Source organism: Mirounga angustirostris, unplaced genomic scaffold, assembly GCF_029215605.1.
Source record: "Mirounga angustirostris isolate CCGP_5_RB_7025 unplaced genomic scaffold, mMirAng1.0.hap1 SCAF_3, whole genome shotgun sequence".
Classification (NCBI taxonomy): domain Eukaryota; kingdom Metazoa; phylum Chordata; class Mammalia; order Carnivora; family Phocidae; genus Mirounga; species Mirounga angustirostris.
Window position 1 is genome coordinate 83,264,916 of NW_026991711.1, and position 13,869 is coordinate 83,278,784.

Below are 13,869 nucleotides of genomic sequence, written 5' to 3' on the forward strand. Positions count from 1 at the left end.
CACCACCTGAGCCCAGCAATGACTGACATCATGACTCTTAATCCTTAGAGCCTCCCTGTGGACGGCATGGAAAGTATACTCTGGAGATGATGGATTTCTAGGAGTTTCTGGGGTGAGTAAGTGACATTTTTCAATCCAGCAGTCTCAGATTTTGTTTTGTGGAGGAAGATACTGACCCTGACAGGGCACACAAAGTCCATTCAGATGCAACGTATTTCATACATATACATGATCTGAAAGGAAAACTCAAACCGCAATTTGTCTCATTTTATGCTTATATCTACTCAGAATGAGGACCTAGGTTTGCTATCTTCCAAAGGTCCCCATAAGACAGCAACAGCCTATCATTACTGGTCAAGTCGACAGGAACCTAAGTGGTGCTTTTCCTCTCCCACCACTGTTTTTTTCTTCCTCCACCTGCAACATATGGCCCCCTCCTTCATCCTCTTTGGAAGGCGGGTGCCCACCTTAATGCTCAGTCCCTGACGAACATCTTTGCTTCTTTTTTATATTACAGTGTCTTTTGCATATGACACAGAAACCATGGCAGGGACAGGTGAGGAAGACAGATTTTCCACAGGGGAACAGCATTTCCACTTTTGACAGCATTATCTGAAGGGAAACTTATCCCAATTGGGGAACGTTGGAGTGAATGTCCCCCAGTCTGCCTGAAGGCTCCTCCTTTCTCAGATTCCTAACAGAGCTGGGTGTGGGATGTGGCTGCCCCAGGGCCTGACTGCCCCAGGAAGGAGGCCTGCTCCAGAACTCAAACTTTGAAGACTGTAGGAGGATTCCCTTTGGGACTGCCTGTAATCACAAGACTTTGGGGGTGAGGGAAGGAGAAGCGGTGAAGCATCGGGGGGAAGTACCCATTGGATGAGGAAAGGACTTGAGTGCTGAGCAAAGACTGGGGTACTGACATCTTGGGCCTGGCAAGTGCCCCAATGCAGGAAGCTGTAGAGCAAGGACTAAAGTCACAGCTAGTGCCAAACTCATAGGAGGAAAGTACAGTCCCTTCCAGGCAGTGGAGACGTGAGAGACAGTGCATGGGCTTTAAATCAAGGCACCAACACTTCAGTGCCCCGTTTCTCAGATGCCGACCCTGGGCCGACTCAGTCCTCAAGGCTCTGTTCCCTCACAGAGCACACAAAGACAGTTATGGCGCCTTTCCTCTTCTCGTGCTTGATCAAATGCCATCTAAAAGCCTGCTCAGAGGTGAGGTTTATTATAGATGAAGTTATGATCGACTCAGCAACAGAGATTCGGAAGTATGGTTTTTGTTCATTTCTAGCCCTGTGAACATGTTCTTCGGTGGTGATGACATTTCCCCCCAGGTTTATGGAGGTATCGCTGGTGTACAATAAACTCCGGAGGCCCGGCAGCACCAGGCTCCCCTGAGACAATGCATGGGGTCCAAGGGGAGGCTCATTACAAACAATCCTCGCCTTGACCTCTGGGCATTCCCTGGAGGACTGGCCTTTGGGGCAGTTCGGCCAACATGAGTTACACATTTACCATACCAGCATTTGTAGGAGCTCTCACAGTGATGACCCAGTGCCAGTGCTTAAGCAGTCCTTTAGTCCATGGTAGTTCTACTGTATGAACAGCTCTTCCCTAGTGTCTTCAAATGTGGCCTCTATTATTATTTAGGTATGGTAAGGCCAGTGCAAAGATCAAAACCACCCTCCAGTGCAGCATTTGACAGTGGAGCATGTGGTGACTGTCTGGGGGCAGGGCACCTTTCTGTCCCCAAAAGTACTCCAATATGTGCGGCGTTACGTCATCACATGGGCAATATGATGTCATGGGATGGCCTTTCCATTGAGTTCAGCTGGGAACATTTTAAATGAAATTGCATAAGCCTTATAAAATATCAATATCTTGATCAATTAATATTTTAACACAGGCTGTATTATCTATTCCCAAGTCCTTTCCTTGCTCCCATTTTATTCTTGTTTACCTGAATAACTGGTAATACTCTTCTTGTTTTCACTCCGATTTCTCATTGTAGGAACTGTTCAAACAGGGCTGTGAAAATTATCAGAGAGCTAATATCGTTGGCAGATCCAGCTTAGAACGCCTGACTCCCGAGTACTGTGCAACTGATAGGAAGATGGGCCTTCAGTCCCTTTATTTTTTGCAAATTCAGATTGATTTCACCTTGGGTTCAGTTCAGACTGAGGCTGGATGCTTGCTTCCTAGACCGTCTTGAAAGCATAAGCAGTACTAGAGTTCTATTAACCCAGCTTCATGTTGTCGTTGGTTATGTTCCTTACTTATGGTTTATGCTCCTGTCAGCCCCAGGTATGATTAATCATTAACCCTGTGTTTCCCACTCTCTACTCCTTGTTTGCACATTGATCATAGAACCCTGATGGAGACCAGATGGTAACACCTGTCTCGAAATTATCTGACGCACGCCAGCATAGCAGATCCTGGATGGCACCGCAGTGTTTGGAAGAATACATACCTTTGGGTTGTGTCAAGGCTCCCCCCACCCAAGGCTTCAAGAGGCCCATTAGCCTCCGCTCATGTATTCCTCTCCTTGCCCAGTCGCTGGATATATACAGTTCCCAGATCCAACAGAGCAAGGCAGCTTTGGGAACAAAGAGCAAGGCGCATCACATGCATGGACAGGTTTGAGTCTGGGACAAGATTCAGGGGCTGGCCTACTGCAAGGAAGCTGTGCTTGCCTGGCGGGCTAGGAGATGGCTGGACTCTAAGAGTGGAGGGCTAGCCTAGAGCCTGAGGCTGTAACCTCTTTGTGCTAATTCTCCCTCTGCCTTGCCTTGAGAATGGGCTCTGCTGTGTAGAATCTTCCCCTTTTAAGGAGATGGTGATAATCCCAGGCAGTGCTAATTGCCCTGAAAAGGGTGTCACAAGGGCCCTGGTTAGTAGAGGAAGCGCAGAAAAGGAGGTGGGCTGCCTGGCTGTCAGACCCACGTCTTGGCTCCCTCCTTCCCACCCTCCCTCCCCTCTCTTGCCTTCCTTATCCATGAAGCTTTTCTGAGGCTGCAGCTCTGCTTGACCCAGAGCACAGCCCGTGTGGGGCCGTGTCTACCTGCCGAGGACTCAGAGAGCGGTGCGGGAGATGAACAGTGCCCAGATGCGTGACAGGACGTGTCGCCACAGCCATGGTGCATCTGTGTCGGGGGGGATGAAGGGGTGCTCGAGGAAGAGCTGTCATCTGCGAGGGGCCACGTGCTCAGTTTACTCTGAAATCATCAGAGAGAATTTAGGGTTGAATAGGCCCCAGCACAAGTGTTTACTCACGGTGTCTAAGTCACAGACCTTGAAATAAGGCTTAGGGAAGCGAGACAGTCTCGTTCATGAAAATATTTATTAAACAATGAAAACATTCATTGAATGCTTCAGTTGATAGGAGATGAAACAAATCTATTCCCTACAACACAGAAAATGAGAGGCTGCCCAAGTCCCGGCTTTCCCACAGAGGACCACGCTGGCTCAGGCTGCGCGGGGATGCCAAGGCTCTGCCGGTGTGGAACTGTGGGTTCGGTCAGCAGTCTGGTTCGGTCAACTAGGGTCTGGTCGGCAGTCTCCCCCTTCCCTGAGGAGGCTTTGGAAGAGCAAGCACGGAAGAAGGAAGAGGACACTCAGCATGCGTTGTGCACTCAGTCCATTGGAGCGCGCGGCGACAAAATCTTCCAGGTCTGAAAAAATAATCCAGGTGAGAACGGGGTCAGCCCATACTGAGCTTCAGTGTTGGCTCTCCCTGCTGGAAGGAAACAGGCTGCCCACAGGAAAGGATGAAGGCCCTGCTGGCAGTCATTTCTTGCATACAAACTCACAGGCTCCTGCTTTAGTCAGCTCTGGGAATGAGGTTAGACCAAGTCAGCCCTGCCCATGGGGGTACGCAAATTGGGGCTGTGAGTACCATACGGTGTCCCTCTCGGGAGGCCCATGGTCACCCACTGAGCGCAGAGAGACAATATTAGAACTTCCACTATACATTTACAGAAAATGTAAAACTAAGCCTTACAATATTTACTGTACTTCTTAGAATCGACTGAATCAATTGTTCTCTGGCCATTAACTGACCTCCTACCAAAAAGGAAACTGTCTCCAGTGGATGACTTACTGTGACCTAGGATTTGTATCACATCCTTATCAAAAGGCCATTTTCAGACTTGGTCAGACACAGCACAGATTTTTATCATGTGTATTAGTCCTGTGCAAATGTGAGAAAGAAGATGTAAGTAAAATCAAGTTTGCACCTGCTCTGCATGACCACTGTCTCACACCACTGAATGGGGAACATACTCAAGTGTTTTTACTGGAGGGCAGTGGGAAATTAAAAAGAAAAAAGTTTGAAGACCACCCTGAATGAGGAGAATGTCATATTTCAATGTGGGGTCCAGAAGCAGCATTCCTAAAACTCTCCAATTTGCAGATACCTCTGGGAGCCAGACGGCTTCCTCTCCTGCCATGACACCCAGAGAATCTTACCCATTGCAGTGGCACCTAGCGTGGGAGACTGTCCCCGGAGGGCAGGACAAAAGGGTCTCTGTCTCTCTCCTACACAGCATGTTGTTGCTGGCGGGGCCATGACCCTGGAGGGCCACCTCTCCCATAGGCCGAATAGGCTGGTTCTGGCCCTATGATGGTTGTTTCCTTGTTTGGGTTGGTTGGTGTCAGAAATACCGTTTTTAAAACTGAGTTGGAAGCATGAGGTGAGGCTTGACCTGACCCCAACCTGACATTCACATTCCCTGTTTACCCCTGAAGGCACTTGAGTTTGCTACTTCACTGTGTCAGTATTTAGACTCTAAATTTTGGAACACGAAACTGGTTCTTGAAGCTAATGAAATACTTAATTTTGGGGGGCTACGTAGGGGAAGAACCACCCCTTGGTATAATGAGTTTTTGGTCTGGCTCAACACTAAGCTTCCTGTTTGCCGGAAGCCTGTTTTTTTGTTGTTGTTGTTTTTTAACCATAATTAACTTAATGCCCCTCAATTAGTGGATATTGTTCACAAACTAAAAAACACATTTCAGTAAACTTGCACATAAATGCTAGATTATGAAATAATTTTTGAAACCTCACTATATTGACTTGAACACTGTTAATGGGGATGAGAATAAAATAACAATTTATTTTGTGCATCATATATAACAGGTGAAGTCCTTTTCATCTTAACAAATCCATGGGGTAAATATTCAGCTCTAATTTTGCAGTTGAAGAGACTGAAACACAAGCAAGTTATTCAACCTTTCATAAAGATCGTAAGCATTATAACAAGTATTTTTGGGGAGTTGAACAAGTATTTTGGAGGGATTTTCCAATGCTTTTTCTATTATGCTACACTGTCTCTTTAAATGCAAAACTAACAAATGTAAATGAAGAAAATAGTAGAGGTAATGAGAGTTGCCTGCCTCAAGCATATCATTTTTAGAATACTCAAAGTGGTTTCTTTTGAATGCAATCTAATAATAGGTACGGGCTTATATGGTGTTTCTTCTTTGGAGCTGTATTTGGAACTAACTGGTCAAAGACAATCCATTCAATATTTATTGAGAATATTATTCACAAAACACTATTTACATCATGTAACAGGAAAATGACAAAATAGCTCACAGCAACAAAGAAGATTATTTCGCTTTCAGTTTATCCTTCAACATCTATGTGAGAAGGTGGAGGGCAAGTTGAGAAACTAATAGTGTTCTTCTGAATCAGAATGGAAAACCATGCTCTTGAAAAGACATTCCATTTGGCATTAAGAAAGCCTGTCATTCTTGGACCCACAGAGCATCAGGGCAAGAAGGACCCTAGGAGGTCCGATGTCCTTCAGGTCCCTGGAGGTGCTGGAGGGTCATGATTTTGTAGTATGATGTTATCTACTGGCGACTCACCCATTCAGATGTATCCTTGATTCACATCTCTTTCATCATATTAGGAACATAATTTTCCATTCTATCTTCCATATGTTCTTCAAAATCCTCATAACATCCCATTAAAGGATTTAAAACACCTATAGATTTAGAATGTGGCTATATTTTCAATATTCAAAATAACACTATCAAAAATATCTTTAGTTTATATTGCTAATTATTCCTATAGGAAGAGTACAGAAATGGCACAGTAGTTAAGATTCACATCCTGAACCCTTATGCACCGTTGGTGGGAATGTAAACTGGTGCAGCCACTATGGAAACGGGTATGGGGGTTTTCAAAAAATTAATAATAGAACTCCATATGATCCAGCAATTCCCTCTCTGGGCATCTATCCAAAGGAAACAAACACACTAACTCAAAAATATGTATGCACCTTTGTGTTCACTGCATATTTTTTACAATAGCCAAAACATGGAAGCAACCTAAGTGAACACTGATGGATGAATGGACAAAGAACATATGACAAAGAACATAAATGTGTAAATATGATATAAATAAAACGAATGTGACATAAATGTGGATAAAAGAAAATATATGATAGATAACACAAACACACACAATGGAGTATTTGTCAGCCACATAAAAGAAGGAAATCTTGCCATTTGTGACAACACGGACGGACCTTGAGGGCGTTCTGCTAAATTAAATAAATGGAACAGAGCAAGACAAATACCATAAGCTCTCACATCTGGAATCTTAAATAAAAACAACACAGCTCATAGATACAAGAAGTTTGGTGACTGCCAAAGGTGGGCAAAGTGAGTGACGATCAAAGATCAAAAGGTACAAATTTCCAGTTTTAAGATAAATAAATCATGGGGATGTCATGTACAGCATGTTGACTAAAGTTAATAAATCTATATTTGAAAGTTATTAAGAGGGTAGATCTTAAAAACTCTCATCACAAGAAAGAAAACCATATCTATGGGAGGCGATGGATGTTAACTAGACTTAGTGTGGTGATCATTTCACAACGTACAGAAATAGCGAATCATTACGTTGTACACCTGAAACTAATATACTCTTATCTGCAAATTATATCACAATTTAAAAAAGTGTTTGACATACTTCAGGGATGTCCTTATGTAGTCCATAAAGGGTAGCCATTCTATTCATAGAGTAATATTCTTACTATTCATAGAATAATAATTACATCAATATGCTATGGTATGTTTATTTGCACTATTTTTAAATAATTAAATGTTATAAAATGTATTTTTTCTAAATTGACAATTAGCCTTTTGTGATTATCTCTTACGAAAGAAATATCAGATCATGTTTATTAGCTGTAGGAATTAACTCCTCGAAGCCTCGGCTTCCTCAAATATAAAAAGTACAATAATACCTATTTCATGGACTTAAGAGAATCAAACGGGATAAAGTGGTGACAGTGCCTGAACTATGCTAAGAGCCATCATCATTCTCATCACCATCCCTCCTGTCATCATAACCTCCGTCAGCAAGCCAGCACAGTCATCCGCCCTGAGAAAGGAAGGTCCAACAGTACGAAAGTGCTCCTGTCCTTTCGGCACCTGACAAAGTACTGTGAAACATGGCTATTTTGTTTAACTGTGATGAGCAGAAGTCACATGGAGGAGCCACTGCCCCAGTCCTTGGCAGACAGCATTCCCAGCCTCGGAGGTCTCCAAGGATAGAAAACAGTAAGCAGAGGGTCTGGAATCTGGTCCCTGCCCTGTTGCTTCTGAACCCAAGCTGGCCTTGCGTAGGAGACTGCAAATGCCCGCAGCTAGCCCCGTCCCCACATTCCTGCTGGGAGCGCCAAGGGCATGTAGGAAATGACTTCACCTGTAGGACCACACAGGTGCCACTTGCCATTCCGATGCCTGTTCCCTAACTTGTGTCCTTCTTTCTCTGGGCCACAAAAGGAGCAGCCAGCGAATCAGGGGCATAAGCCCGGCAAATGGAAGTGGGGGGGGAGGGGGCTTTGGGAAACCCGGTGGGCAGGAGAGAGGGAGGACAACCCGCAACATCGTGCAATGCTGTACCATCACCTCTCTCTCCCTACTGGCACTGGCCACACCATGCACAGCTGGATGAGAAGGGAGGGGCAGGAAGGGGGGTTGATGGGCTGTACCTTCATTCAGCATCTCTTGACAGCTCATCCTCCCCAAGGTTGCAGCACAGGGAGGGAGGGGCAGGAAGGTGGGCTGGAAGCTGAGCAGTCATTAAGTGCGCTCCTCCACTACTGGGCCCACCAGGAAGGCAGGGGCAGGACGCTGGTTTGGAGGGTCCACCCCCAGTGGTGCTGCCCCTCCCCTGCAGTCCTGACAGTGGACAAAGGGGTGGGGAGTGCTGTTGAAGGGCTGTGATATCAGGAAGTAAATCCCCTTCAACTGCGGGATTTGGCCAGAGTCGAAGAAGGTGGACGGAGGAACAGAAAAGGGGGTCTGGGAGCTTTGACTGCTCACTGCACAGCCAAGGCCCCCAGGGCTGATGAAGAGGCTGAAGGGGTGTGCCTTCATTCACTGTGCTTCTCACTGGAGTCCAGGCAGAGCATGCCGAAGACGGGAGAGGGTGCAGGATGTGGGATGGAAATGCTGTACCTCCTTTTCCTAAGTCTGTTTTCTGACCCAGGAAATTCATGTTCCTGAGTTTAGCAAGGGAAACATGTGCCTTGAGTTTGCTCCCTGCTCAGAATTCTCACAAATGAGTGTTCACCCCATGTGTTCTCCACACCCTCCTGGCTTTTCATATGCCTGGCAGGTCTGAGGGTGGTTACAAGGTGCCTTCCTTCTCTGGGAGCACTGCCTGGTTGGCTCTAAAGGGGGGCGCCTGGCCATCCACGCCTGTCCCTGTCCTGCTCCGGTGCCCTCCTCATTTCAAAGTTAAGGAGACGGTGTTGGCGTGGTGTAGGGCAGTCACTGGAGATTGAGTGGGCAACCTCTCTGCCAGGCTTGGCTCTGCTTACCAGCTGCTGTGCTCCCCAAAGTCTGCGCACTCCAAGGACACTGTTTGGAAAACACATTTAAACCCAGCAATCGGGGCAGAGTAAACTTAGGAATCACTTTAAATAATAATGATAATATGCTATGTGATTCACAACCAATGTGACTTTCCTAAGTGATCAATCAACCCAGCTTCTCATTTCTGTGTCGCCTGGCACAGCTACATCTCTGCGGATTGGAGGGTACCAAGGAGCAATGCCCTGCGAGCGGGGACCGTGTGCACAGGACGCAATCCTCTTACCGCAGCTGCCAGGCGTCTGCTGGGGGAGACAGTGCAGAGCTGCGAACACACACCTGCAAAGGCGGCAGCGGTGGAAGGTCCAAGCTCCGTGTATCAGGGCGCCGCATTCCCTGAGTGGACAGAGAGGCAGCATCAGCGGGGTCGGCGCGCATGCGCTACCCACGCCCCTCCACGCCCCGCCCTTCGTGTCCGCTCCCCTCCACGCCCCGCCCCGCCCGGCCCCCAGCCCTTCGTGTCCGCGCCCCTCCACGCCCCTCCACGCCCCTCCACGCCCCTCCACGCCCCCGCGTGTTCAGCGCCTGCGCCCATCCACTCCCCGCTCCCTTCCCCCAACCCCTACCCCAGCGCCCTCGGTCCGCGCCCGCTCCCCTCCGCAAGGTCAAGCCCCGCTTCTCCCCCCGCCCAACTCTCAGCCCGCTCCCCCAGGCACACACCTCTGCCTCTGGTCGTGCTCGCAGTAACGGCCGGTGAAGTGGGCGGGGCATACGCAGAAGCTGCCCAGGACGCAGGTGCCGCCATTCCTGCAGCAGCGCAGCGGCGGGGGCGCGCCTGTTGGGGGGACACCTGGGTGTTGGCGTCCGCTGCCTCCTGGCCCTTCGCGGTGACTCCCCCAGAGAGCGCCTCATGAGCCTCCCCTGAGAGGCAGTAAACTTTACCTCCATGCCCATGTGTGTTTGCTCAGGTAAACCCTGCTTGTTAATTTAAGGATTCAAAACTAACTGCCAGGGGTCCTGGAGGGTCAGGAACCGGCTCAAAGACCCAAGGAGAAACCCTGGCCCCAGCAAGTAGCATTTTTCTCTCTTCCTTCCTTTCATATGTTAAAGTCAGGCTGTGACTTGCCTGGACAGTGATTAAAACCAGGCCTTCAGGGCGGGGACCACCCACAGGTTTTGATGACTACAGAAAACCCTCCCAAACCCTTGTCCCCCCCAGAGGGACATCATCATCCCCCCACCACCCCCCAACCAGCCAGAGACGTGGGGTCTGGAGCCAGAGAGTCTGCAATAAGCCAAACAAGGGTGCGCTTTTCACTTGGAGTGGGATAGCTGTTTTGAATATGTTTAAATCACACTCCTCTAGACCTGTGCAAATGCAACATTGTACCAATGAAAGGGCACAACTTGTTTTCACAGCAAAGGAGCACGTCACTCAGACATATTTTTCGCTTTATAGTATATCATCATGTGAAGATGATAAAATGAACTCTGTTGGGGTTTTCATTTTATTCTTAATGTATGTATTCCAGGTTGCTCTCAGATCCTAAACTGGGAGACCAGTGATGGAGATGACCACAAAGCTATTTGGGGGACAAGGCGACTTACCACCTTGGAAAGCCCTGAGGTAGGGACTTGAATCCTGGGGCCGCCAGCCATCCATGCTTCCATTCCCCTCCCCAGAGTTATTCAGGGTCCAGTTGAGTGTTTTCTGCTGGAGCTTCTGGGCTGTAGCATTGTTGATTTCTTCTCTGTTACCCTTATGTTTCTCTCCTTGATAACCTTTTGAAAACATTGAAAGTATGAGACTGATGGTGACTAAACAATAAATATACAATAAAAAGGGAGTATAAATAAAATGTTTCTTACTGTTGTCTCCCAAGTGGATGATGTGTAATGCCAAACTGACAAAAAACAGAAGCCTAGAATGTTTAAAGAAAATTATTGAAGTTTAAAATATTAAAAGTAGAAATGTACATATGCTTAAAATGTAAAGCAATCATATCTAAACATAAGTATATTCAATATGTAATGTATAATAAATATGCCATCATTTTGTAACTTGTAGATGTAACTTAATTAATGTTCTCGTGACTTAGATTTTGAGACCAAGGAAGTGTGCATGTCCCTTAATGAGAAGGAACATTTGTGCATGCACTGCAGTTTATTCTGGAGGCTTTTGGATGCCCCTCTTGGCCCTGAGATCTGGATGATGTGTGTCCTTACCTAACAGGGTGTCTCCGGGTCATTTCCCACTGACAGGTCTGGTATAAGCGTCTCTTTCTCTCTTCAGTACATTGAAGATCAATTTCCAAGGAAGTGTAGATCTGTTTCCAAGGAAGTCGAGTCTTACCGGGTTTTGTATTTGAAGGGAATCTTTACTCCAGGTCGTGGAATAACTGCATTAGGACATAAGACGGATAAGGAAAGAAGAAACAGATCTTTCCTCTTCTTCTCTAGGCCGTGAGAAACAGCAGTGAGATCTCTGCGTTCTGCTGTGGAAGCCCATTAGGCAGTGAGCTGCTGTGACAGGCAGGGCCCATGCTGAGCCTCCAGGACTGTCCCCTCAGTGAGACCTGGTGGGGGTGGGGTGAGGGCTGGAGACTTGGGCTGATTCTCCCCTCAGTGGTGTTAACAGGGCTGACAGCAACAGGAGTAGTCAATCCCTGATGTCAGCATTGGTGGCTAAGGCAACAAGCCTTTCCCTCACCGAAAAAACAAAACGAAACACAAAAAACAAAATCTCAACAAGAAAAGTTTTCACAGGAAAATGGAAATTTTATACTGCATACCCTTGTATGGTGGTGAGGGCCCAGCTAGAGAAGGGAGCCCTTGGGTGGCACATGGGTCCCAAAAGTCTTGACTGGGGAGCATGAATATAAAGGGAGACATTTCCCCACGAATGATTTCTGAGGATGTATCGATCCTTCCACAGGCTGAGCCTTTTCTCTCTGCCCAGCACAGTGGTGACTGTGTCATATACATTACCCATTTAATACAGCATGCCTCTGGGGCAGTGTTTTTATTATCCCCCATGTAAAAGGAGAGGCAACGGAGGCTTAGTTTAAGTCCCTGTGGCAGTTAGATCTTCAAACAATAGGTAATTTTATGAGAAGAAGCCTACAGGGTGCTCAGTGTGTGAAGACCACGGAGTTAGGAGGGCACTCCCCCAGTCATTGTCTGATGTTAGGCTCTGGATCCAAGAAGGGAGTGATTGCCAAAATCAGGCCTTGGGCCCTTTTATCATCACTGAAGAGGATGCTTTGCAACTCTGGGGCAAATCGTCCTGTGATTTTAATATAAAAACGGCTTTCTAGAAATAGCCTGCTTCCTTCAAGGATGAAATAGTCTTTGATACTGATTTAATTTTCAAAACCTTTAAATGTGAGGTTTACTCCAGAGGCGGATAAATAAAGCAATAGAGCCAAGGGAATTGGTGAGCCTGGCTCCTGTGGGCCTCCCAAGGACTAGTTCTGTGAGCTGCCAGGACCCCGGCGGGACCAGGAGACCTGGCTGGGCAAACTCTCTGGAGGAGGACCCCTCACACCTTCGGGCAAGCATCTGTGATTGCAGGCATGACAAATACCTTTGAACTTAATGCTTATTACTTGTTCACTGCATAGTTTAGTTATATATAAAATTATATGACTCTAAATCAAGAGAAACTCTTTTGAGCAAAATGGGTTGTACGCTAAAATAAAACCATGTATAATCTAAAGGGCTATATTTCTTTGAATAAGAAATTTTAAAACTTCAGTTTACATGATAATATCGAACGAATTCAAACCATTCTTATGACATTAACGTTCTAAGAGTAGTATCCAAAATTATATTTCCTCCCATACTGCCTTTCATTATATTTTGTTTGTGGTCGCTTTTGAATATACCCAAGAAGCAGGATAATGATTCACTGAACTGGGGTTCAGAGATTAAGTGTCAACCTTTGCCAATCTCATTTATTCAGCACCCACCCCCCATTTTTTTTTTCTGGAGTCTTTGAAACCAAATCTCAGAAATCATGATAACTTGTGTGTCAGATAAGGTTCTGAAAATACACACTTTACAAGGAACCTGTAGGAAAAGCAAAGGAAATGTCTTGCCAGCAAGACAGGATTGAGAAGCCAGAAAGAGGGATGGAATGTCCTGTCTCCGGCTGTTTGCCTAAGGCGGCTCCAGGAAGGGAAAGGGCTGTCACGTGCTCTCATTTACCCACAGGTATTGTTAAAAAAAAAAAAGTGCTTTGCATTTCAGGGCAGAGAAGCCCAGGTTCCCTTGGTGAGCAAGGCCCAGCTGGAAGCAGCTGCCTGAGAAGGGCTGGAAGCCTGGTGAGGGGCAGCGGATCCCTGGCTCTGGGGAAGGTTCTTTCTTGTTATCAGCTGTAAACAGATAAGATTGGAGCCAACCCACCCACCAGACCTCCAGTGGAGCTTCTGACTCCCTTTGAGCTGACACAACGTGTGTGGGAAGTGGGACACCCTGTCCCAGGACTGAAGACCACCCCACCTCTGTGTCCTCAGTACTTCAAACAAGCTCTGGGGGAAATGTTCTGCAACAAATCAGGTATAAAGGAATTCTCTGAGAGTGCGAAAGCAGTAGTTTTCAATGTGTACTGCCTATTGGGGTCTGAGGGGAAGCTCTGAATCCCTCCTAAAGCCACACCTCAAGGCCTCCTGCTCAGAATCCCTGGGCAGAGCCCAGCATCAGGATTGTTTACCCTGCTCAGGGGACTCCAGTATTTAGCCAGGACTGTGATTCTGCAGTCTGTGTTCTAGGTGGCTCTGTGCCCCCAGTGCTGGGAGTGCTCCTTTCTTGTCCTTGCATTCCTACCTTGTGGCCCAGGGCCTGATGTATGGTACCACACAATCTGGTGGTGTTCTTATGAATAGAGGAATGAATGGATTATCACACCTACACCCATTTTTCAGTGAGGAAATTGAGAATGTGCGAAGTTAAGAAACTGGCCTGGGGATATGTGACTATTGGCTGTGTGGAGGCTTGAACCCAGGCTCATCTGATCTACACTCTGGTTTGATT